Source organism: Podarcis filfolensis (genome assembly GCF_964270895.1).
Source record: "Podarcis filfolensis genome assembly, chromosome: 4".
NCBI lineage: Eukaryota > Metazoa > Chordata > Lepidosauria > Squamata > Lacertidae > Podarcis > Podarcis filfolensis.
Window position 1 is genome coordinate 37,177,189 of NC_139607.1, and position 24,331 is coordinate 37,201,519.

At 41.9% G+C, this 24,331-nt stretch overlaps 1 protein-coding gene across 3 annotated transcripts in view; it reads left to right on the forward strand.

The window, feature by feature from the left end:
- TBL1X (transducin beta like 1 X-linked) overlaps window positions 1-24,331 on the forward strand; it is a 135,756-nt gene that overhangs the window by 2,489 nt on the left and 108,936 nt on the right. The window lies entirely within an intron of this gene.

Consider the following 24,331-nt stretch of genomic DNA (forward strand, 5'->3'; position numbering starts at 1 on the left):
AGGGGTGGGCAAAAACTAGGGTGCTGGGTGTGCCTTTTAAGTTGGGTGGGTGGGGGGAGGGGGACGCGAGATCGCCCCACTGTAAAATGGTGTAGATAGGAGTTTGCATAAGCCTCGGCGTGGGGGAAGGGAATCCCATTCATCTCCAGGGCTTGAATCAGCAAGCTGTGGAGTTCATTGCTGTGCGGAGTGGGAGGGGGGGAGGGGCAGGTTTGATCCAGCAAAGGGGATCTGCTCTCTCCATTGATTTGGGTAGTAAGTAGTGTCCATAACCTGGATGCTTTGATCAGTAAGGGGGAATATTCAGGGTGCATTGTGTTATCAACCAATGCCCTGTTTATGTTTGTGGGTGTTTTTAAAGGCAACCTGTTGCATCCTAGGAGTGTTTCCCTTTTTTAAATAATTGCCCCTGTCTAGCTAATGTTACCAGCACCATTTGCTATGTCTCCCCCTTTTATCTTGTCTACATACGCACAAACTGTGTTTTATTCCTTTATCTAAGCTGCTGACCTAATATTTTGATTTTAATTGGGTGTGAGGGCAAATTGTTGTTGCAGAGTGGTGCTCAGCTAATGACCCCTTGGCCTAGTTAATTACATACTGGGTTCTCAAGACACATAAATGCCTGGCACGCCCCTCCCCCACCTTCTCAAAAGTTTTCTTTAAGATGTACAGCTGCAAGACGTTGTATATGTATGTGTGTGTTGTGTGTATATCTGTATCAGTATACATATATAATCCTCTCAAAGAGCATAGCATATTCAGACAAGTGTTTTAGAAGCTGCTCCTACAATATATTTGCTTGTACATTGGTTTTACAAATTCACAAGATAAAGATCCTCCTGCCCTATAAGCCAATAAGAAAACGGCCAGATAAAAGGTTGTTGTGTCGCCAGATGGTTGTGATAATAAATACTGAGGGCGAAATAGGATTTGTATATTGCATTTTCGCTTTATAATGTTCTTAAATGCTACCTATGCTGTTCCAGTAAGAAAAAACAGAAAGTAAGTCATGCATGCAGAACTACTTCTGTGCCAGATTTAAGGCCACATCTTTCCTACCTTGAACCATTTATTAGTTAACCTTAAACCAAGTGTTTTCCTACAGCAGAGACAAGGTTAATGCATTAAACCTTTCTTGCCACATGACTGCACATGGTGGATTTACACCCCTCCTTTAGCCCACACCTAAGGAGACTTGGAAAATGGAATTCTAATCTATCTTTTTGTGATCCTAAACATAGTGTGTCCCAAGACCATGGCCTCGATTATGCAATACATACAGGAAAATCTGAGGTTGTTAATTTGCTGGTTTTTCCAAAACAGCCAGTGTGCAGGAGGTTTGTTTACATGTTTAGTGAATCCCAGTGGTCTTCTAGCCTTAGCTTCTTGCTAGCTATTTTGGGTCACTACTAGAGCTTTGTGTGAATGGCTTGATCAAATGCCACTCGCTTACCCAAGCTGCTGCAATGATGCTGTTTATAGTCTCGTATCATTTTAACCTTGGGTTTGTCTGAATGATTATCTGTGGCTGAAGAGAGCTTGTTTTCATTTGTCACTGCAGAGTATGTAAGCAATACTATGATTTCATAAATATTTTAAATCAAATAGTAACATATAGCTGTCAGTTTAGCTCATTGTATCCCTCAGAAAGCAATCCTGTGCACACTTGCCTGAGAACAAGCTCCATTAAATTCGATGGGACTTATTTCCAAGTATACATGAATAGAAGTATACTGTGAATCTTTTTTTTTTTTAATCTTTTGTCAATGATTGTGATCCTCAACTCACTCAGCTGGAGCAGGGATGGGAAACCTGAGGCCCTCCAAACATTGCTGAACTGTAACTCCCGTGATCCTTGACCATTGGTTATCAGACTGGGACATATGGGAATTGGAGTTCAGCAATATCTAGAGGGCAACAGGTTCCCCACCCCTCCGCCAGAAAATAAGTCTTCTTTGCTTCCAAGTAAACAAACATTGTATTGCACTGCACAAAGTTTCAAAGGCCTTCCACCTTATGAGAACATATATTGTGCACATGATAATTTGAGTGGAATGGTGAAACAAATTGGATCACTCTTGGAAAATGAGTCTACTTTAATATTGAAAACATATTGGATCTTTCTTAGCATTAAATTGGCAGAGGTTTTAATAAAAGAACTGTATGGTCTAAGCTAACATCCTTAAGAAAACAAGAAGAGCCTGCAGGTTTAGGCCCAGGGGTCATCTAGCCCAGCACCCTTTGAACTTTAAATAAAGTTAAATAAAGGGTGAATTTACTTAAAACAATAGTTTGCTGATGCTGCTCCATTAAACTTCAGACCTACTTGTCTTATCTTTGGAGAGTTAAAAAAAAATACCAGTGGCAACTGTGGAGAAGTCCCAAGTGCCCAGTTCATAAGAAAAGGATGGGCATATTCACCAGTAGAATGTCATCTCTATGGTGAAAATTCCACAAACATGGCACCGGCAATCACAGTGGCAGCCAATCCAGTTTAATACTGAAGTTGTTAATAAGGGCTGTGCTGGGATTGCAATCCCATGGTGCCCTCAGAACAAGTTATGTCTGAGACCATAGAGTTCCAAGGCATTCTCCACTTGGCTGTATAGGCCCGGATCAGAGAATCAAAGAGTTGGAAGGGACTGTAAGGATTGCCTAGTCCGTGGGTAGGTAAACTAAGGCCCGGGGGCCGGAACCGGCCCAATCGCCTTCTAAATCCGGCCCGCAGGCGGTCTGGGAATCAGTGTGTTTGTACATGAATAGAATGTGTGCTTTTATTTAAAATGCATCTCTGGGTTATTTGTGGGGCATAGGAATTCGTAAACCCCCCAATATAGTCCGGCCCCCCACAAGGTCTGAGGGACAGTGGACTGGCCCCCTGCTGAAAAAGTTTGCTGACCCCTGGCCCTAGTCAAACCCCCTGCAATGCAGGAACATGCAGCCATCCCATACGGGGATCGAACCTGCAAACCTTGGCGTTCTCAGCACCATGCTATAACAAACTGAGCTATCTAGGCTGACAAAATTGAAATCCCTCAATGTTGTGAGTAAGAGTGGAGGCGAGCTACCTCTGTGCCCTGTCCTGGTCGCCATTGCCCTCTGTGTGCTGGAGGTATAACTTCTGAAGAAGGAAGCCTCAGCTATGTATACAAATGTTTTTGTTTATGTTTATTTTGTTACATTTATATATCTTGCCTTTATTTCCTGAGCAACTCAGAACCCTAGAAAATCAGGTGGCTGGGCTGGTGGAACTGGCACTCTCGCCCTTGCTTTCTCATCTCGTCTGAGGGATCAAGAATGCCTGAATAGGGCTTAGGTTGCTTTGTGTAAACTCATTGTAGTTTCTGAGGAAACATTTACATGCTATGCTTGCTTACTGTAATAAATATATTTGCTTTCCATTTTTATAGCATTTGGACCATTACATGTGGATATGTTTGTGGTTTTCTGCTCATTGTATTTGCAGCGCAAGATCACAGAGGGGTTAGTCGTGTTTCCAAAGGATAATGCGGGGGATTCTGGGGTTCTGCTTTACAGCGGACACTCGGGTTGCTAACGTGATCTGTGCGTCTGCGTGGGTTGCGATTTGGCGCTTCTGCGCATGCACAAAGCACGATTTAGTGCTTCTGTGAATGTGCGAGCGCCGAAACCCAAAAGTAACCCGTTCCGGTACTTCCAGGTTGGGTGTGGTGCGCAACCTGAAAACGCGCAACTTGAAGCGCCTGTAACCCAAGGTATGACTGTACTTACATCTGAGCTTATACTACTATTATGGTATATGTTTGAGAAATGGGCCTGTGTTCCTGAGCTTCTGTTTGCTTCTACAAGTAAACCCCGAAGGCCCAGGACTGCGTAGCTTTGTATGAATTTTTATTTTTAAATCCAGTCGTGATGGTAATTAAGTGCATAATAAATATAACCTGTCTTCTACAATCTGAATCAATGGTACAGGATAATGAACTTGGTGTGTTTATTCCCCATCAAGATCTTTACCTGACTCCAAACTTGTTTATAGATGCCATGGTAGGAGGAATCCGTTATGAACAGGATCTTGTTACCATCATTTACACCTGTGTAAACCTTCTAGGATACCTGTTTCACTGCATGTTATGTGGTGCTCCCTTGAAAGCGGTTCAGGAACTGCAGTTAATCTAAAATGGCCTTGCCCGGCTCCTGACGGAAGGAGGGTTTTTACTTGACCTTCTGTGTGATAGCAGTTGACTTCCAGTTGGCTTCAAGGTCCTTTTCAGGAAGGGTAAAATAGATCCAGGATAGAACTCTCCTCCCACTAAAATCTGATAAGGAAGCTTTGTTGTGGCCCTGACATTAGCTGTTTTGTATGGTAGGAAATGTTAACAAAATCACATAGTCAGAATAGCAGTAATAGGGTGGGAGCTGTTTAAGACCGTAATGATGCTCTGATGATAGGAGAACTGGATAGCTCAGTTGGTGGGAGGCTGGTGCTGATAAAGCCAAGGTTTCAGGTTCAGTCACCATATGGGAGAGCTGCATATTCCTGCATTGCAGAGGGTTTGACTAAATGATCCTCTACAGTTCTATGATTTTATGACTAGAAACGCAACACAGCCATATTTGCTCTCTAAAGCTGGAACAATATGTCGCTGGGTAACTTCTGTTTGCAAACCACCAGCCACCATTTATTTTCTGAAAAGTGGTATCTAGTGGAGATGATTTGTGGCAGAGACGTGGTGGCAGGAGGAATGTTTGCCCACCATCCCTGCCCACACTGCTTTTCCCACTGTAATCTCACCTCCCTGAAGAGATTTTCTTTCTGCCAGGGTAGTTGTTGTTTGTTAGTTTCTTGCCTACCCTTCCCTAGAAGGTCCCAGGACGGGTTACAACAAATAAAAAATACTGTAAACGGTGAAAACAAATCACTGTCAAGAGAATAGGGTGGGTCCTAAAGTATATATTTCAACCAGTGGCTTCCAGCCAATGTCTAGAGAGCAGTGTCCATTTGGACTCTTTTCTTCACACTTGCATGTACTTCAGATGTAAAATGTCAGTTATTTTCCACATTACTGTATTTCAATTGCTGTGTTGGCTTCAAGTGATATCTTTTGTTTGACCAATCCACATACCTCTGAGATTCTGCTACCTTTCTTTTCCAAAACTTGTAGACTCATGTGCCAACCTGAAGTGAACCCCATAAAGCAGGGATGGGAAACTTGTGGGTCCCCAAATGTTGTCGGACTCCCAACTCCCATCAGTCCCAGCCAGCGTTGGTAGCCCAGAAATATTTGGATGGTCACTGGTTCCTCAACCCTGCCACAAAGGGTCAACCTACATTTTGTAGCCCATCCTATCTGGAGTGGCAACTTCTGTCTAGTATTGTTATAAAACATGGAACAAGGCACATTTTTTTGCCCACTCATTTCAACTCCCCATCATATTGCCTCACTATTTTTGTGGGAGTGGTGGTAAAAATCCGCATTGGAATTCTGTTGTTGCCAAGACCATTCTCCCTGGGAAAAGAATACATTTTCTGGCATATTCCCTTGTACTTTTTGGCTGTTCGTAGTTTTCATTACTATTTTAATGTACATTCTGGTTGTGCTCCAGCCTTATTTGAAGTACGGGGGAGCAGAAATCTGCCTCTGACTCTTGTGAGCAGTCTCATATTTTCCATATTTTTTATCATGAGGCAAGATGGAAGTAATTTTGTAAACTATTTTTCAGCTAGTAAATTGAGTCTCTTTCCTTCAGTTGCCTATTTTTAGTTAGAAGGAAATAGCTGACCTCCTTACAGTAAGAACCCAATTCCCATGGGTACAATTTATAGGTTTATATCAAATGGCCTACTTGGACAACCTGGTTGAACAAGAACAACAACAACAACAACAGTTGTGGTGGAACTACATTTTTTTTCCTTTTAGTAATAATTGCCTGCTCTGCAAAATGTTTTTTGTTTTAGTTCTTGAGAGGAATATATGGAAGGGTAAATATTACTATGGGATGTGTATTCATTCTCTCTCTCTCTCTCTCTCTCTCTCTCTCTCAGAACTGCTTATTATATAACTGTTATACAGTATTTGTATAAAACAGTGAACACAGTAAAGAATCTTCCTGTATAAATAAATCTCTTTTTGAGGGCCACTGTAAGTCACCTACTGAATTATGTTACCCTGAAAATGCAAAAAAACCATGACATACTGCAAAGGGAGAATGTTGACATCTCTGTATTTTAACTGAGAATACAGAAATTTTAAGGGGAATGTATAGTATCAAAATATATAGCAGCAAAACCTCATAGTAGTTCCATGCTGTTCACTCAGGAGTAAACCCTACGGGGGTTGAGTTGGGTTTACTTCCAAGCATGCCTGGGATTGTTTCCACTGGTCCTATAACTTTATCTGACTTCTCTAAGAATTATTATTTTTGGAACACTTCTTAATATTTAGCCAAAATAAATGGAATAAAAAGTGTTTCAGTTCACCCCTGGCACATGGCAACATGCATGAACTATACAGCACAGAAATTGTGCTGTAGGGCGTAGTTTGGGGTAGAGTGTGGTAATCATGTTTATAGAATCATAGAATTTCGAAGTTGGAAGGAACTCAGGTTCATCTACTCCAACCCCCTGCAATGCAGGAATCTCAACTAATGGCCGCTCAACCTCTGCTTAAAAACATTGAATGAAAGAGGGTCTACAGTCTCCCAATCTGTTAATGTTATCTTGAATCCCAATTCTGTCTTCTGTGGCATTGGGAAAGGAAAGAAGTGTTGAAAGTCTTGATAAGAAGGTTGCATAAACCAGTTTTATTTCAAATTCATTTCCAGGATGGAATTTACCTTTTTTCGCATCGTTTGGTTGGTGATGATTTCATCCAGCTGTTCCCCACCACAACCTCAAAATCCCTTTCCTGGTCAGCCACTGCCAGCTCATTCCAAAACAAAGAAGCTGAAATATGTTGCAGACTCTGCCAAGCTCTCTGCTGGAAATCACTTGGTCCTGAAATCGGGGCAGAAATGTTTCCTAGCCATTAAAAACCATTGTGGAGGTTCATTTCCTAATGTCACTGCCCTTAAACCCCAGTAAATAACAACACACTGAGACATTCTGCCCCTTCACTGTCCCTGCTGCCTAGAATATAGGGGCCATTCTCAAAACAACAGCAGCAGCAGCAGCAGCAGCAGCAATAATAGATTAGTTACTTCGTCTTATTGTATGCTGATTTGAGTACATTACGGAGAAATGGCTAATAAGCTTAATTCATAAGTATTACAACATTTTCACATGTAGCCTTGAATTCTAGGGAAAGTTAACGGAAGTACATGGAAGAAAAGCTTCCTGTGTCTTTTCTGTACAACTGCCTGCACATATCCACCCCATAAACCTCTCTGGAGGTTTAGGAAGATCTCCTTAACAAGGAGTGCCAGAGGACAGCTGAATTACATCCAGTTTTGGCAGCTTCCTCCCACTGTGTCCCATCGTCTAAGTGATCCTCAAACGCTCTGTAGAGGCCTGCCTTTGGAGGCAAAAGCACTCAGTGTTAGAAACTCAAGATATATAATCGAATTGCCAAATGGCAACTTACGGTCGCCACAATGGAATGTCTAGGTGCTTTTCCTGCAATGGGTATTTATTATTATTATTATTATTATTATTATTTCATTTGTACAGTCATGCCTCGTGTTACATTTGCTTCATGTTACGTTCTTTCAGGTTACGTCCCACGGCGACTCAGAAGTACCGGAAAGAGTTACTTCCCGGTTTCGCCGCTTGCGTATGCTCAGAAGCGCTAAATCGCGCTGCGCACCTGGGCAGATACGGCGCTTCAGGTTGCGCTCTTTTCATGTTGCGAACGGGCCTCCAGAACGGATCCCCTTCGCAACCAGAGGTACCACTGTATACCACTTTATACTTTAAAGAAAAAATCTAAAAGCGATTAAAAATCCAATAAAACAATCCAGGATAAAACAAGTTCAAGCTTCAATGAAAATGTTTCAGATCCTTCTCGAAAAGGCATTTTGCTTTCCTCCGTCATCAAACTGGCATTCATGTGGTTGCAATTTGACCCGTGCCAATCACAAAACGTACCTGGTGCCTGGTTAATTTCTAGCTCTGCAGGCAGCCGAGGGGAAGAAGGGAACTGGAAACATTTCTTCCACCATTTTAGGCTCTAAGACATTGTCTCCCCATCCCTTTGTGCCCTCCACTATGCTTCTGAAGGCCTACAGTAGATAGGCTGCCTTGTCCCTTTTGAAGTAACTTCAGTTGACCATGTACACCTGCAGACTTTGTTAGTTTGTCCACCTGTGAATAGTGTTCAGGCCCTACCATGTATGTACTCTTAACTAGATTAGACCCAGGTTTTGGGTAGTAAAACAAGTTCTCTGGAGTTCTGGAGTTCTCTGTCCACACTTGTCATCCTTGGGCAGCTGTGTGCCTAGCCATTCTGATGTCCCGCTCCAAGACATTTTGGAGAATTAAAAGGTACGCGCACCTCTGCCACCACCAGAGCCTCACTGAGGTAGGAGAGGGGCCCAGCAGCAGGCAGGTTTCTGAGGGTCCATTTAGGTCTGAAGCTGACCCTTTGAGTAGCAAGAAATATTTTTCAAGGAAGCTAAGCAAACAAGGAGAACAGTGCTCAAAGCCTTCCCATTTAGCTACAGCTCCATAGCGTTCATGCTCACTCCTGGAAGCTACAAAACTGAGGCATGCTCCATGTGGTATTATATAGCCCCCTTCCCTAGGTTTTGGCAAGGCATGCTTCTGTGAAGCGTAGGACAATGCAACCACTCATTACCTGGAATGAAAGGCTCTTCCATGTTGAAATCTGAGAACGCACCATACACGGTGGCTTGCCTGGCTGTGTCCCAGACTTGAAGTTTCCTTGAGGCCCAGCATCCCAAAACATTGTGCTCTGTATGTTGAAGGTAGCCTTTGGTCTTTGGAAGGTTTTGGTGTGCCAGGTCCTTCCACTGGAGCTGCAGACATCTTCCGTTCCAGGAAGTGACCAGGCTAATGTCACCGTGTGCTTTGCTGAGCTAGAAGGTAGAAAAGAGTTGTATGAAAACTTATGAGAATTCTGTCTTGTATACATAGCTCTGTCCTGATGCAGAGCTGCAAGCCCGATAGGAGATGGAGTATGCTCCTGCTACTTTTGATAAATTAAGACATAATTGTCATTGTAAATGTGCAAATGGCAGCTTAATAACTACCTGACCCGGGCCATTTCTTCTTCGCTTGGCCTCAGTGTTAAGCAACAAATACTTAGCGTTTGTGCAGAATTAAATTAATGTATGTAAAATTAACAATTACCCAGTTTACTGTGTGAGACATGGCAGTCCTAATGTATGCTGGTGGCCAAAGTAATTGAATCACATTGAGTGATTAGCCAACTGATCTTGATAAACAGACCAGTGTACTTTAATCCGCTAATTTAATGGGCATGTTAATTAAAATTTGACATTGATTCCATGGGAAGAAGTGATTTCAAAAGTAAATCTTAATTTTTTTTGCAACTGCACGTAAGTTCCATTTGCTATCCCCAGGGTATACTAGCAGTCTAAGCCTGCAAAAGGGTATATCAAATGCTAATTTATGTGGGAGGAAGACCTATTAATGACCTATAAAACAGGAAGCCATATACAGCACAACACAAAATTTCTGTTTCCTTTTTTTTTTTTTTTTGAAAGGAAAATTAATTTAATTTTGTTTTTGTTTGGGAAGGAAATGAAGCAAATTACAGGGGATTTTTTTTACTTATGGACTCCTGTTCCTTTTCATAATCCAGCCTTATCAGCAGTTCATTAATCCTGCCCCACAGAACATCACTCTGCAGAGTATTACATTGTGTAGTTCACCATAATAAAAAAAACACAAGTATTTTACAGCTCAGCATTTGGGAAATGAATAATTTTGCACTGTGATGCTACTGATGAAAGAGGGCTATTGTGCTATCTTGATTAGCGCAAGTACAACTCTTACATAAGATTTGTGCTTGGAAAAGCACTGTGATGAGTTTATGCTGATTTTAACACATTCCAGTAGCCTACAGCACATTGATTCACAAAGTCCTGCCAAAAGCAATAAGCTTCATGGTGTACAGTGAAATGTACACAGCGGATTTTGTTTTTGAGGTGAAAACATGGGCCTCGGTTGTTTATTATAAAGATATACTAATTTTATTGCCAGTTTGGCAGCTGCTTTGTACCTTAGTCATTTGTTGGCCTCCTTCCTACTTTCCAGTTGGCTTTGGCTTGATTTTGTTTCAGGGGTGAGATACATGTATGACTGCTATCCATGCAGTCTTGACTTGCATTAATACCAGCATTTTAATTGCAAGTAGTAATCTACCTACCCGTCCCCAAAAAGTCTCCCTAACGTAATTTCAATGATTGTTGAGTGTTGGCAGACTGTGAACAACAAGTGTGTGTGTGTGTGGGGGGGAAGCTGCCCACATTATTGTTACTTGCGTTTTCTTTAATTTTATTTTGACAACCCAAAAGTACAGGCTGTCGCATCGTACCATATGCAAAATGAAAAGGAAAGAAGTGGTAACACACCAATATAAACCAAGACACCCATATTTCCAGAGCTGCTGTGGATGGTAAATATTGGACATCTAAATCTGAAGCGTGAGAAACAAAAACCCACCAGATGACGTAAGGTGTTTTGGATCTTTGTACAAGATTACCTTTAGGTTGTGAACATGTAAGAATTAGTGGGAAGCTGAGCACTAGAAGTGCAAAAAAGGGTGTGTTTGGGGAGAGGGAGATATCTGCATTGGAGAGAGACGTATGAATATGTCAGATAGTTGGTTCACCTAGCCCAGGGGTGGCCAACTCCCAAGAGACTGCAATCTACTCACAGAGTTAAAAACTGGCAGTGATCTATCCCCTTTTTTGGGGTTCAGGAAAGCCCTGTTTTTTGGGTTGAGGGCAAAGTTGTTGAGCTTCTTTGGGGGGAGCCAGTGATCTCCCGGTAGGTCACGATCTACCTGTTGGACATACCTGATCTAGCCAAATATTATATACACCAGTGGGCAGCAGCTCCAGTGTCTCATCCAAACGTTTTTCTGTCTACTTGAGATGGCAGGGATTGAATGAAGGACTTATTACATGCTTTATCCCTGAGCCATGGGGCCTGCCATCCAACCTGCACACTTATTGAAGCAAAGCAATTATGTTATGGGGCTTGCTAATAATTTCATACTACTCCAGAGTTAAAACACCTCTCTTCACTGAAGTCAATTTCAATAGCTGCATGTAAAAAGAGTGGGAAAGGAAGCATATAATCTTAACAAGGTGATTAGTAGGGTGCTAGCTTTCACAACTTGGCAATTATAAAGGCATTTAAATTACTTTCCTATCCACCTTTCTTACCGGAGTACTAAGAGAATTAATTAATGTTTGGGAAGCCTTTTAAGATAAGTGTTGATTAGCGTTGCCTCTTAGTTTAGTAAATGAAAAATGAATGCAAAATAATATATGTAAACAAACACCCAAGCCCTTACCCCATGCTTGAGTTTAATTAGCACCATTAATTTTGCCTCTGATTTTAGGCTTTCCGGATGGGGCGTGAGTAACCCTTGTAGAATGCCTCTACGCATTCAGAAAAATAAATAAACAAACAGTCTGTACTATATGTTAGAACGCTCCCTGCATGTAGAATTCCGTGTCTGCAGAAAACTAATACAAAGCGGAAGGTAGAATAAAACTCTTCGCATTATGTCACCTTCCCAAATAAAGAGTGAAACCAGAAGCAGCAGAGGGGGCAAACTAATTGCATGTATTTTATTTGCGCTACTTGTGTATGTATGTAAACACACAAAGACACACACAGAGAGAGCGAGAGAGGTTAGAGTGAGTTGGTCTATACAGACATGGGTTTGCAGTTATCTGCCCTTTTATAAATCATCATATAAATTGTGCTTTCATGTCATATGAATATGCAATAACAATCATTTTAAAAATTGCCTGGTTCATTTGTCACACTAAACCATAGTTTAGCATGAGGAGAGTAAGCTGCAGCATGTTTCTTGCTCCTCTTCTCCATAGTTGTGGCTTCAAGGAGTTTAGAGAAGCCTTTGCTTCTGTTTTTGCCTAGCAGCAGCATGTAATATCATCCAAGCCAACAATCTGTGGTTAATGTTAACGATGGTTTGTTTTAAACACACTTAAAACACACACGCGCGCGCACACGCACACACACGCTTAGCAGCTGTTTACAGACCAGTTTTTTTTATATTACATTTTTATTGACTATGCTTATTCTCCTTTAGCACATGTGTTCTACCCGTCAGCCAAAGCGCAGTGCATTGTACATACAAATATACAGAATCCCAAAAGGGAAGAACAACGAGAGAGCCATTGAATATGCTAAACCATATTTTAGTAAAAATTGAAACTGACAGGTTTGTAGAGTTCAGAGCATTAATTGACTGGTAATTAATAAAGGAAGCCCAGGCTGGACAAAGCCATTGCACTTTTGCCTTTCTTCTTAAGTTCTTAATATCACTTTTTAATTTTACAGTAATGACTTGCTCATGCAAGTTATGTCGTCTTAGTGGTGATTATTATATATAGTTAAAATTTTGGTGGTTTGCCAGCTGTGGGCCTCTCTGGAGAAAATGGATCTGGTTTCAGTTACATATCCTGGTTACCTCCAGACCAAATTTCTGAAATGCTGTCTATGTGGAGCTCTCTTTATGAAAGACAGTTTAGAAACTTGAACTGATACAGAATGCAGCTGCCAGGATGCTTGAGGCCAGGCATTCAAACCACTGTTGCACCAATTCTGTACCAGCTGCAATAGTTAGCTATTTATTTATGGGCTCAATTTAAAGTGCTGTTTTTGGCTTTTAAAATCCTGAATGGTTTGGGACCAGGGCACTAGGGTCACCTTGATCTTCATGAGCCTGCTCTGAGATCAGCCTTGAAGGTCTTGCTCTCTGGCCCACTGCCAAGAACCATACCTGGGGCAGGGTCTTTTTGGTAGTGGACCCACATCTTTGGAATCCCCTCCCCAGATGGCTTGTATGCCCCCGTCATTGGTGGCTTTTAATTAGATTTTAACATTATTTCCCAGAGCAGTAGGTCTGTTAGATTCTTGCAGCAAAATCAACAAAAAGTCTTTTGGTAGTCCACGAAATCATAATATATTTTATGGTGTTGCAAGACGGTTGATTGTTCTTTAAAATATTGTTATTTTGCTCAGCTTCTTATTGTTCACTTTATTTGTTTTCATGTTTTAGTTGTTGCTATTTTAATTACTGTTTTTGCTTTTAATGCCTTTTTTAATAAACCTTATTTATTGCTCTTAAGTTGGCTTGTGAAAGTTTTATCCTCAAAGGCAGGATGTAAATGCATTGAATAAAATAATAAATAGCATTTAAAATATAAGTAATGGAGCTTCAGTAAGCTAGTACTGTACTTTCCTTAGCAGTTTTATGGATGCTAGTCCAAAATTTTGCTGCAGTTGGACAAGTAAATCACATCTGCAAAAAAAATAGGTTCTTTTTTAATATATCCAGCACAAATTGCTGTACACAGTTACTTATTTCATGTAATTTCTTGCGATAATATATCATGTGGTGATTAAATTGAAATGGGTTTCTCTCATGTTGGTACATAATAATAATATTAAGATTATTATTACAAACATATTCCCAGAAATAAAAATGAATGGCTGTACTAAGATCTTGTTCCCATTTATTCACATAATTTCCGTTCGATCCATTTTATAGTGGAAATCCCAAAGCTTAATAAATTTTTGATGCAAAGTATTTTTTTTGGCACAGAAACCAACAGCTATTCAAAAGTTACAAGTTTTTAAACCAAGGTGCTGAGTGATTATCTAATTCTTGTTCGATATTTTTAATGCCCAAGTTTGATTTGAACAAATCTGTATGTCTATGAAAATTATGTTCTCGCCAGAGCTTGAAAAGAGCCGTTATTAAAGTGACGATTTTAAATTACTGCTAGTATTGGTGGTGCTGTCATGTGCAGATTTGCTTAGAAGCCGGTCCCACTGAGATCGGGGACACTTATTTCCAAGAAAATGCATATATCGGGTGGGGAACTGGCCCACCTCTCAGGGGTCACTTCAGTAGGTTCCTCTTTTGCGGCCACAACTTGAACTCAAGCTGTTTCTACAAATGCGGAATCTCCCTTTGCAGACATAGCTTGAGTCTGCAATGTGCAAATTTTCCGTCACATTCCCAGCTTGAATGCAGGGAAAAGCCAGAGCTACAAAGGAAGAACGAGGAATGTATTTAAAGTTGGTGGGAGTTTCTGCACCATTTCTGTATAAAATTGCAGGCTTAGGCCATCTCCATTTCTTTCTTTCTTTTTTACATTTTCCAGTTTAGATAACCCTTTGTCACAGGCAAGGAGGAGGTACTCCATAGAAGAGAACATTAGGCTGTTCCTGCTGACATTTGTACACAAGCTTTACAGTCCAAGAATAAGATATAGCCATGCCAGTTTCATATCTCCATCTCTGCGCATCTGTGTTTGGCCATCTTCCTGCTTTAAAATCTTACAGATTAGGTCTTATGCCACATAACACCGGTCCTGAAACACCTACATTGGCTCCCAGTACATTTCTGGGCGCAATTCAAAGTGTTGGTGCTGACCTTTAAAGCCCTAAACGGCCTCGGTCCAGTATACCTGAAGGAGCGTCTCCACCCCCATTGTTCCACCCGGACACTGAGGTCCAGTGCTGAGGGCCTTCTGGCAGTTCCCTCGCTGTGAGAAGTCAAGTTACAGGGAACCAGGCAGAGGGCCTTCTCGGTGGTGGCGCCCTCCCTGTGAAACGCCATCCCACCAGATGTCAAAGAGAAAAACAACTACCAGACTTTTAGAAGACATCTGAAGGCAGCCCTGTTTAGGGAAGCTTTTAATGTTTGACAGACTATTGTATTTTAATATTTTGTTGGAAGCTGCCCAGAGTGGCTGGGGAAACCCAGCCAGATGGGCAGGGTATAAATAAATTATTATTATTATTGTGCAAACCCACACATAATGAGAAATATCAAATATCCCATTCATATGTAAAAGGCAGCCTGCCTCTAAATTTATTTATTTATTTATTTGACGAAAATTGTATGCTGCTTAACTGTAAACAAACCCTCCTAAGCGACTTACAAAGTTCGGAAAATGTACGCTAAAATTGTCAGTAACGATCAACGTTTAAAAACAAGTTTATAAAAGAGCAAAGTGTATAAATCCCGCAGTTGAAAGTATACATTTTAAGCTAAAATCACAGATTAAAATACACTTCGCACATCTTAAGTAGGCTTGGCTACACAGAAAAGGTTTTATTAGGGGTTGAGAGGAGTACAGGAAGGCACCTGCCTAATGACAATGGGAAGTTGTGCCAGTTGCTAGAAACTGCAAATGGAGAGAGTGTCACTCAGGTCCTGCCTTGCAGGCTTCCCCTTGGCAATCTGGTCGGCTGCTGTGAGAACAGAATGCTGCGCTAGATGGGCCATTGACCTAATTCAGCTCTTCTTACATTCTAACCCAGGGGTTAGAACTCAGTAGGGCTTACTTTTGAATAAGCATGCATAGGATCACACTATTAGGTTATTGTGTTATGAGACTGTCTAACAGAGAACGGAGCTATTTTTTTGCTTAGCAAAGCACCAGTTTGAAGTTGTGGGCTGTCTGCCATTTCAGAGTGTTCATAAATTAGGTTTTGTCCTGTTACTCCATGGGTACCAAGGCACAAAGTACTGTCAACAGATGGTGGTTTCTGCAGCGAGGACTGCTTTTTTTCTTTTTTAAGTTTGACGCTTTCCAATAACCAGCGTGATAGCGTGCAGCTATTTTAAGGGGAAGGAGTGGATATATCAATTAATCTGTTAGATGGTGCTAATTTTGTAAAAATATTTTATTACCAAAGCGTTTGTATTTTGACAACTTAGCACTCCATATGGTCTTAATGTTTTAAATGCTAAATTTCTACCTTTGAGGGAAGGCAGTTTCTGTATCAGTTTGTCTGTCATGAAGCTCCATTGCAGTGCAGAGCATGTTCTAGGATCCAGCTCCAAATAAATATAGTACAACATGATAACGGAAGTTGTTGCTGTTTCCCAAAACGCTGATTGTTTAGTTGGCTTTCTCAATGCTCGGTATCGGGGAGAGAGAGAGACAGAGAGAGAGAGAGAGAGAGAGAGAGAGAGAGAGAGATGGAAGGAAGTTTGAATGAGATGTGGTAGGAGCACTTCCTAGCTGACCCTATTGCTCCATAATTGTTACATCGTCTTTATCATTGGTTCATGTGGCCCAAGTTATTGGGTGTCAGTGTGAACTGTAAGTTTGTCCTGGAGCACACCCAGTGCTGTCCTTTGACTGTACAGTGGTACCTCTGTTTATGAACTTAATTCGTTCCAGTGGTCCGTTCTTAAGCTGAAACCGTTCTTATCCTGAGGTGCGCTTTCGCTAATGGGGCCTCCCACTGCGAGCGATATCTGTTTGCATCCTTGGGCAAAATTTGCAACCAGGAGCAGTTACCTGAAGTGTTCGTAACCAGAAGCGTTCGTAACCAGAGGTACCGCTGTACACTGGTAGTGCTTGGAAAGCTGATCACCTAACGTTCTCATTGAGATACAAGCAGTAGACTTCTAGGAACCACAAGAGTTTCCTAGAATATTTTTTTGAAAGTCAGTTTCTTAAATGAATATGACTTTATGTGCATTCAGCTTAAAATTGTTCTAGTTTCTTCAGTGTGTCTGCACTTACCGGATGATGATTTTAACAGCAGTGTGTGTGTGTGTGTGTGTGTGTGTGTGTGTGTGTGTGTGTGATATATTTAAAAGAATAAGAGTCAATTGAGAGTCTACTAAAATGCTGTGAAGCAGGCGTGGCCTTCCAGCTGTTGCTGGACTAGAACACCCATCATCTCTGACCATGACTGATGCTGGCTGTGACTGATGGGAGTTGGGGTCCACCTAAAGCGCCACAGGTTCCCCACCTGCTGTGTGCTGAGGGTTTTCTTAGGACAAGTGACTGCTGTTGGAAGTGCTCATAAAATTGTTCTCCAAAGTGTGGGGCTGGAAAGTAAAGGCTTCCTGCTGGTTAAGCAAAGATTTTAACAATAATTGCAGTTGGTATGTTGCTCATGTATCCTACTGATGAACTGTGCCGTAGGGAAATACGGTAAAACTCACATCAAATTGACCATCTAAAATCATATTTGAAAATTGTTGTATTGTACTTTTACTATTTTTTTGTTGGGAGCTACCCAGAGTGGCTGGGGCAGCCCAGTCAGATAGGAGGCATATAAACAAATTATGATTATGATTACGATTCCACCACCCACCTGACTTTTGCTGAAAGGTGCTTTTCACAGCTTCCATCAATGTTGTAGTTTTGTTAGATATAGAAGTATTTATAAATTTTGCCCTCACACCTAAACTCGCTGATTTACTTTGGAATTGCTTGAAGAGGTCAGTGAGTGGGCTAATGCTACTAGCAACAGATACTAAGGTTGAATTTTTGCCTTCCGCCATGTGGTTATATGACATTCTGCTGCCTTCTGTCTTTTGGGGAAACTACAAAACTGCATCCCTCCTACAATGGTTTGGTTAGCATGTCCCATGATGACCTCTGCTATTCACAAGCAAAGGTTATCCGTGGTTCATTGCTATTGTTTGATCCAATTAGCTTTTATTGACTGAGAAGGCCTTAATAGGTTTCATTTATGTACCTTGGGTTTATTGCAGTTTAGTCCTCTAAAATCCCCAGGAGGCTTCCAGAATAACAAAGATGTTATTAATGAGATGTTAAAGGAGTGCAAATTTTAGAATCGCATTAACAGATAGGTAAGTGGGTGTTCAGAGCTTATTGTACCTCTCAGTTTTCAGTACTGGCAGTAATGAATTTGGTTGTTCCAAGTGAACAGCAGCATATCGTATCTCATGCTGTTCTTTGCATTGGGTGATTTTTGTGTGTGTGCGCGCTGCTTTTACGGGTATGAATGTGTTCTAAACTTCCTAGGTGCGTAGATAGTTCATTTGAGCAAGGATGGGAACTTCTATATTCCTGGAGAAAGGCAGCTCTTTTCTTCTCCAGACCTTCGGGTGGAGTATAGAAATGTTTGTGTGTTTTATGCAAAACAAAACTCCTGCACAGAGTGTCACACTCTTTAAAGTCAGCTTCACTTAGCTTTGGTTTAACAACAACAACCCCTGTTAGGTAAAAATTAACAGATGATAAGTCAATCGGGAGTTAATATCTCCCACACACTTAAAATGTAATGACAACTGCACCCTGATAGCTGATAACATGAGGGAGATAGGGAGGGAACAAGCCTTCCACAGTTACCGATTGGAGCAGAGCACGTGAGTAGAAATTATATACTACTTAGAAAATACATAAATAGCCAGTATATAAATTATTAAAAATAAATAAGTAAAGTAAGAACAGAATGGTTATTTTAGGGCTTTATTTCTGAAGCTGGGGCTCTCCAGAGTTTTCGTTGTTCCAGGGTCCTATTTGCACATTTACTTCTCAGTGGGCATGTATAGAATTAAAGTAAACGAGCATATGCACTTGAGTATTTGCAGAATGCTTTTCTTTTCTGCCTTAGAACTTTTGGATTAAGAGATTTGTTGAGGGAGTGACCTTAGCAAGTCTGAGCTTTCCACAAAATGGAAGGAAGAGGAAAGAGGTGGAGGTAGTCTCATAGAATCGTAGATTTGGAAAGGACCATGAGGACAATGTAGTCCGTTTTGGGGGCCTAATCCGGCCCGCCGGTTGGTTTAATCAGGCCCCTGTGGCAGTTCAATCCTAAAAAAAGCTCATCAGCTATGGTTGGCCAGTGTGGTGTAGTGGTTAAGAGCAGTAGTCTCGTAATCTGGGGAACCGGGTTCGCGTCTCCGCTTCTCCACATGCAGCTGCTGGGTGACCTTGGGCCAGTCACATTTCTTTGAAGTCTCTCAGCCCCACTCACCTCACAGAGTGTTTGTTGTGGGGGAAGAAGGGAAAGGAGAATTTTAGCCGCTTTGAGACTCCTTAAAGGGAGTGAAAGGCGGGATATCAAATCCAAACTCTTCTTCTTCTTCTTGGCCCTCACGGCCCTTCGCTTCATCACTCTGGCCCGCTTTGAAAAAAGTTTGGACACCACTGATCTAGTGTAGTGCTGGAATCTTTCGCCCAATGTGGGGCTCAAATCCACAGCCCTGAAATTAAGAGTCTTTAGAGAGAAATCTTTACCACTCCCTTCCCTTTCATTTTGCTTTGGGATGCAGGAAGGAAGGAGAAACTAACCATGTTGCTGGGCTCATCTCTTCCCACATCAGACCAAGAACTGACCCCGGCGCCCTGTCCTTCTATCCTCTTGAAACTACAGAATTGTGTGTACAGGGGAAGGAGAGAGTGAATTGCAAGAGAGTAAGGAGCTGGTAGAGCAGATCATCCCTGCCACCCAGCAGCAAGTACAATTTTTACCTTAGTACAGTAGATTAGTTTCTACATGCTCTCACACATCCTTCAGGGCAATTATCAGAGGCATTATCAGAGCTCAAGGACATATTCCAGCCAGGCAGATGCGCTCAAAGTGGGATTGGTGAGACATGTGGCTTAGGAGGACTTGCTTCCTAGGGAGAATCCCAGGAGGGAAGCATTTAACATATTTGTCTGAGGTTCCCTACCCCTGCTCTATGTCTTAAGAGCCACACTTGGGCAACAGGTGGGGATGGGGAGACGAACCTGCTTCAGAGATGCCTAAGAGATACCTAACTTGCTGTTCAGCCCAGCTTCTATACGCTTGGCTTTCTGTGTCTCCATCCCTTCTTGGGATGGAGGAATGCAACAAAGGCTGCAAACAGCAGCTCAAAACGCTGTGGTGCTCTCTTGGCTTGCTCTGTCTCTTGGTACCAAAGAACTCAGGAAAGATACGGTTCCTTGTGGGATGTAATCGGTGGGGAGTGGGGCAGGAGAGGCTTCTCTGCCCTGATTGAGATGGTTTCCAGTTCACATCAAGACTGTTGCTTTGGGCAAGGGGTAGTAAAGCTTTCCCGTTCTTGACATTTTCCAGACGTGAGTTGCTCCACAGCTGGTAAGTGGATCAAGTAGTGGTGGTGATGGGGGAGTAAGGCACGATTTATATCAGGGGGGAAAATGTTAAAAGCAGATGAGTCTCCTCCATCCCCTTGCACTATGGATCCAACCCAGCCCATGTGGTTGTTGTTTTTTTAATAGAAATGATCCCTGTACCAAAAATAAAAAGAGGAGATTTTGTTTCTTATCTAGTTTCTACTTCCCTTCCCGGCCCCCCATCTCCGCAGCTGTGACTCTGCACCTCAGGCTGCCTGTTTAGCATTCCGCTGGTTGCACATTGTTGGCTGTTATGGGCCAGATCCCCATCCTTTAGCACAGTGCATCTTCTTGGATGTATGGGCCAAGCCAGTCTAAGATAAAAACGTGACACATGCGTCATTGTTTTTGACCTGCCATAGCACACCTTTTCCATTCTTGCCTCCTCTCAAGGCTTGTTTGGCTTGCTCTTGTATTGCACTGGCATGCAATACTTGCCACCTTTCCCAGAGCCTCCCTCCCTTGCCACCCAGCATCCTGTTCTTACACTGGCCAATCAGATGCCTACGGGAAGCCCACAAGCAACGCGTCAGTGCCACAAGACTCTTCCTTTTGCTGGATGCCAGCAGAAACTGGTCTCTCAGCATTTCTTGGCTTCAGGATGCAAATGGGAGTTTACCAATGAGCGGGCTGCTGATTACGCGACTAAGGAAGGGCTGTCCCATTGCTGGCAGACCTTGGGTGGCTGTCAAGTATGCTGCTGTGCTTCTGCGGGCCCTGCTGCACCAGACCTCTCACACTCCAGTTGGCTAGAGCTGCTGAGGGAATGCCCACTGCCGCCCTGCTGTTTTCTTTTTGCTCACTGTTCTGTGGAAGCGACCCAGGATTTCTTATCGTGCAGGCTGTAGGATATATTTAAGACCCAAGCCCTCGCCAGGCATGCTTCTGTGTTGAATCAGCGGAGGGAGAGTGAGGACAAGCATGATAGCTCCCCCTTGGCAATGACTGTTCCCATCACCCTCCATGAGTCAGAGAGATAGCTTCTGCACAAAGTGGAGCCCTAATTTTCCACCTAGATTAATGCAACATGTACAGATGAACCTAGAAAGTGTTTTTATTATTGTGTTGACACACTATGCACAATTGTTTTGGTGACATCTCTATTGTTTTCCACAATAGCTACATTTTATGTAACACAGAATACAATTTAATTATATGCCTATAGCTGAGTTTAATTTTTGATTATTTTTAGTGTCATCCTGGAGAAGAAAGCCAGTGTTCCAAAACCACATGGAAGTGTAATAAATCTTGGTGGTTGGCAATTCTTGCATTATTTCTTTTTGCCTTTTACTTTGTTTCTGTGCCTCCTGTTATTAATTAATTAATTAATCTAAGACAGGAACTACCAGTGACAGTCACCAGTCTGCTGCAGTTCTTTTCCTTCAGAAATTATAGTGTGCTCCCCCAAAGCCTTCAGTATTTTTCTCCTACTAACACACACCATGGCAGACCAGAATATCAGTCCCCTCTGTCAATAATGGTTTTATGAACCAACTCCTTCACCTCCAGGACAATGCAATAAATCTTCTGTGTTCACCTCCTGATTCCATTCCTCAATACTGTGAAGTCTTCCTGGCATTTGCAGGGAAACTGACCTAGAGATGGGGCAAGGAACCATTTCCCTGCACACTTGGAATTCTTTGCGCCTCCTTTTTCCCCCTAAAGTGAGGTTGTTAAGGACTAATATGCTAGGAAGGCTGAGCGCTGTGGTGGAATGAAGAGGCTTTACAATCACATACATTTATGTGGTTGTGTGAAAAGTGGTGGAGCTACTTTTTAAACAATATTGACATTAACATAATTATTAGCCATTAATAAATGTATCGGAAATGCAGTCACTGCCTAATGGCTGAGGATTTAATTAGCTTGCCATCCTGCACAGTAGACCTAGCTAATATGATCTAGCTTAATATAGAGATGTTTGCCTTGCACAATTGTTCAATTCGGCTTTAAAAGGGGATTAGAGAAATTCATTGAAGATGAGTCTACCAGTGGCTACAAGCCCCAGTAAATGTCAGCTTCCTAAGCTGCTGTGTTGTTGTTTTTTTATTTGTTGCTAAATATGGCTTCTCCTTTGTTTGTTTTCAACCGTTAAGTATGCATTTGAAATCAATTAAGATCACAGAAACTAGATTGCGGAAGGTTTCTTTAAAATGCACACAAGGGACTGAGAGATGTGGGCAATTTTAAAAATAACTTTCATTTATACAGAAAACACGTTCAAATCGATATATGACTATGTTTTCTGATGAAAACATTTAGCCATTGGCTTGGATTCTTCTCACCCCACCTGCCTGCTTGCTTAGGTCACCTGTGATTCCCAGGGTGTGTGGGGGGAGGACTGTTTTCAGATGGGGTCTTTTAGCAGCCGGGATCCAGTGTCTCACTTCTTATCCCCCCAGGGCTATGCCAACCATAATTCTGGCGCATTGAGCTGCCAGCTCTGCAATACAGGTCCTTCTTTAGTTGAGTCCCCAGTCTGCTGTCTCAGGGCAGTGATGCTGGTCCATCAGGCCACATAAAACCCTGGCTTCAGAACTTGCTCCAGTTTCAGTTACAGATAGGTAGCCGTGTTGGTCTGCCATAGTCAAAACAAAAAAAAAAAATTCCTTCCAGTAGCACCTTCCAGTTTGTCAGAGAAGATCTTTCCCAGCTAAGTTCCTATTCCCTTCCCATTCCTTTTGGAATTTGGCCTCCGTACCTGCCTTCCTTTGAATTACACTGCCTGTTTCTAGCTCTTGGAATTTGACCTTTTGACCATCTTGAACAGGGGTCAGCAGCCTTTTTCAGCTGTATATTTAAGTCTTCCTATACAGATCAATATTACAGTGGTACCTCTGGTTACGAATGGGATCCGTTCCGGAGCCCCGTTCGCAGCCTGAAAGGAACGCAACCCGCGTCTGCGCACGCGTGGGTCGCGATCCGCCGCTTCTGCGCATGCGTGAGTGGCGAAACCCGGAAGTAACCTTTCCGGTACTTCCGGGTCGCCACAGGACGCAACCTGAAAAAACGTATCATGAAGCAAACGTAACAAGAGGTATGACTGTCCTTGCGATCCAGATTATATGAAATTGTCTTCCCACAGTGAAGCTTCTTGCATATGTGTTCTGAACTCTGTCTGCCAGTGTTTAGTCACAAGAGATAGGCAAATACTAAGGGTGGGGGTGGGGAGACCGGGTTTCTCACAATTGCTAGTTAAATTACCATTCAGATGCAGTGAGCAGCAGCTGTTCATTACATAACAGAGGTTCTTGCACAATATAATTCCCAGACTCTCTCAGGTGAGTGGCAATGTTTGTTGTATGACTAGCAAATGGTGCAATGTACCTTGTCTCGAGGCAGTCATTGTAACTGAGATGGGTAATAGTGCAAATATTACCACACGTTGTCTGAAACCTTCAACCTTTTGATTTCCCTTTTTGTCAGGTGTTTTGATTTATGCACCAAAAACTTGGAGGTAAAATTAGGCCCAGATCCTTTGTGGCTGGCCATTCTCCTGGAAGTCCTCAATAAGGCTGTAACGAAAAACAATTCCAGTTTTCTTATTTTACTACTTTTCATCCACACTGGGAAGCACAGTTTTTGTTTTGTTTTGTTTTGTTTGCGGAAAATGATTGTTTGAACCTATCTCATAATAGTGGGTATTTTTCCATAGCAGAGTCTCAGCTCCTTCTCAAAAACTTTTTAGGTGTATGTCTATTTAAAGCACCAGCTACTTTTAAGAAGTGGATTTCAACTATGACTTACAAGGAAGCTTAGATGTAAATTATAGAATATTATTTAATATTATTTATAAAATATGAATTTGCTGGAGCAAGGCTTTTATAAAGAATTTTCAAATGCTATTTCTGAAATAGTATACTATCTCAGTTTCTTGTCTATTAGTAATTGAGATGATAAGCTCTGAAAAAAAGAACAGACATTTTCTTACTTTATTTTTAGTAATGTAGCTATGCTTAAACACTTGTTTTATTGGCAAATATTTTAAATATTTGGAATATAATGATTATGATGAAACTAATGCACAATGTTAAAATGCATAAGGGTATCTAATACTACATGAATATCTGGCTAACTTTCAAATAACATTATCCTTTCCTTTTATTCAGCATGTTTCTTAAAAAGAAGGGGAGGAAAAGCCATAACTAAGGCTTCATTAATATGACTACTTTTCCTATCAAAGTTTTGCTATCACTTTTTAGTTGTTGGCATCCGTCTGACTCGAGAGGATAGGAGCCAACTCCTAGGGGTTGTG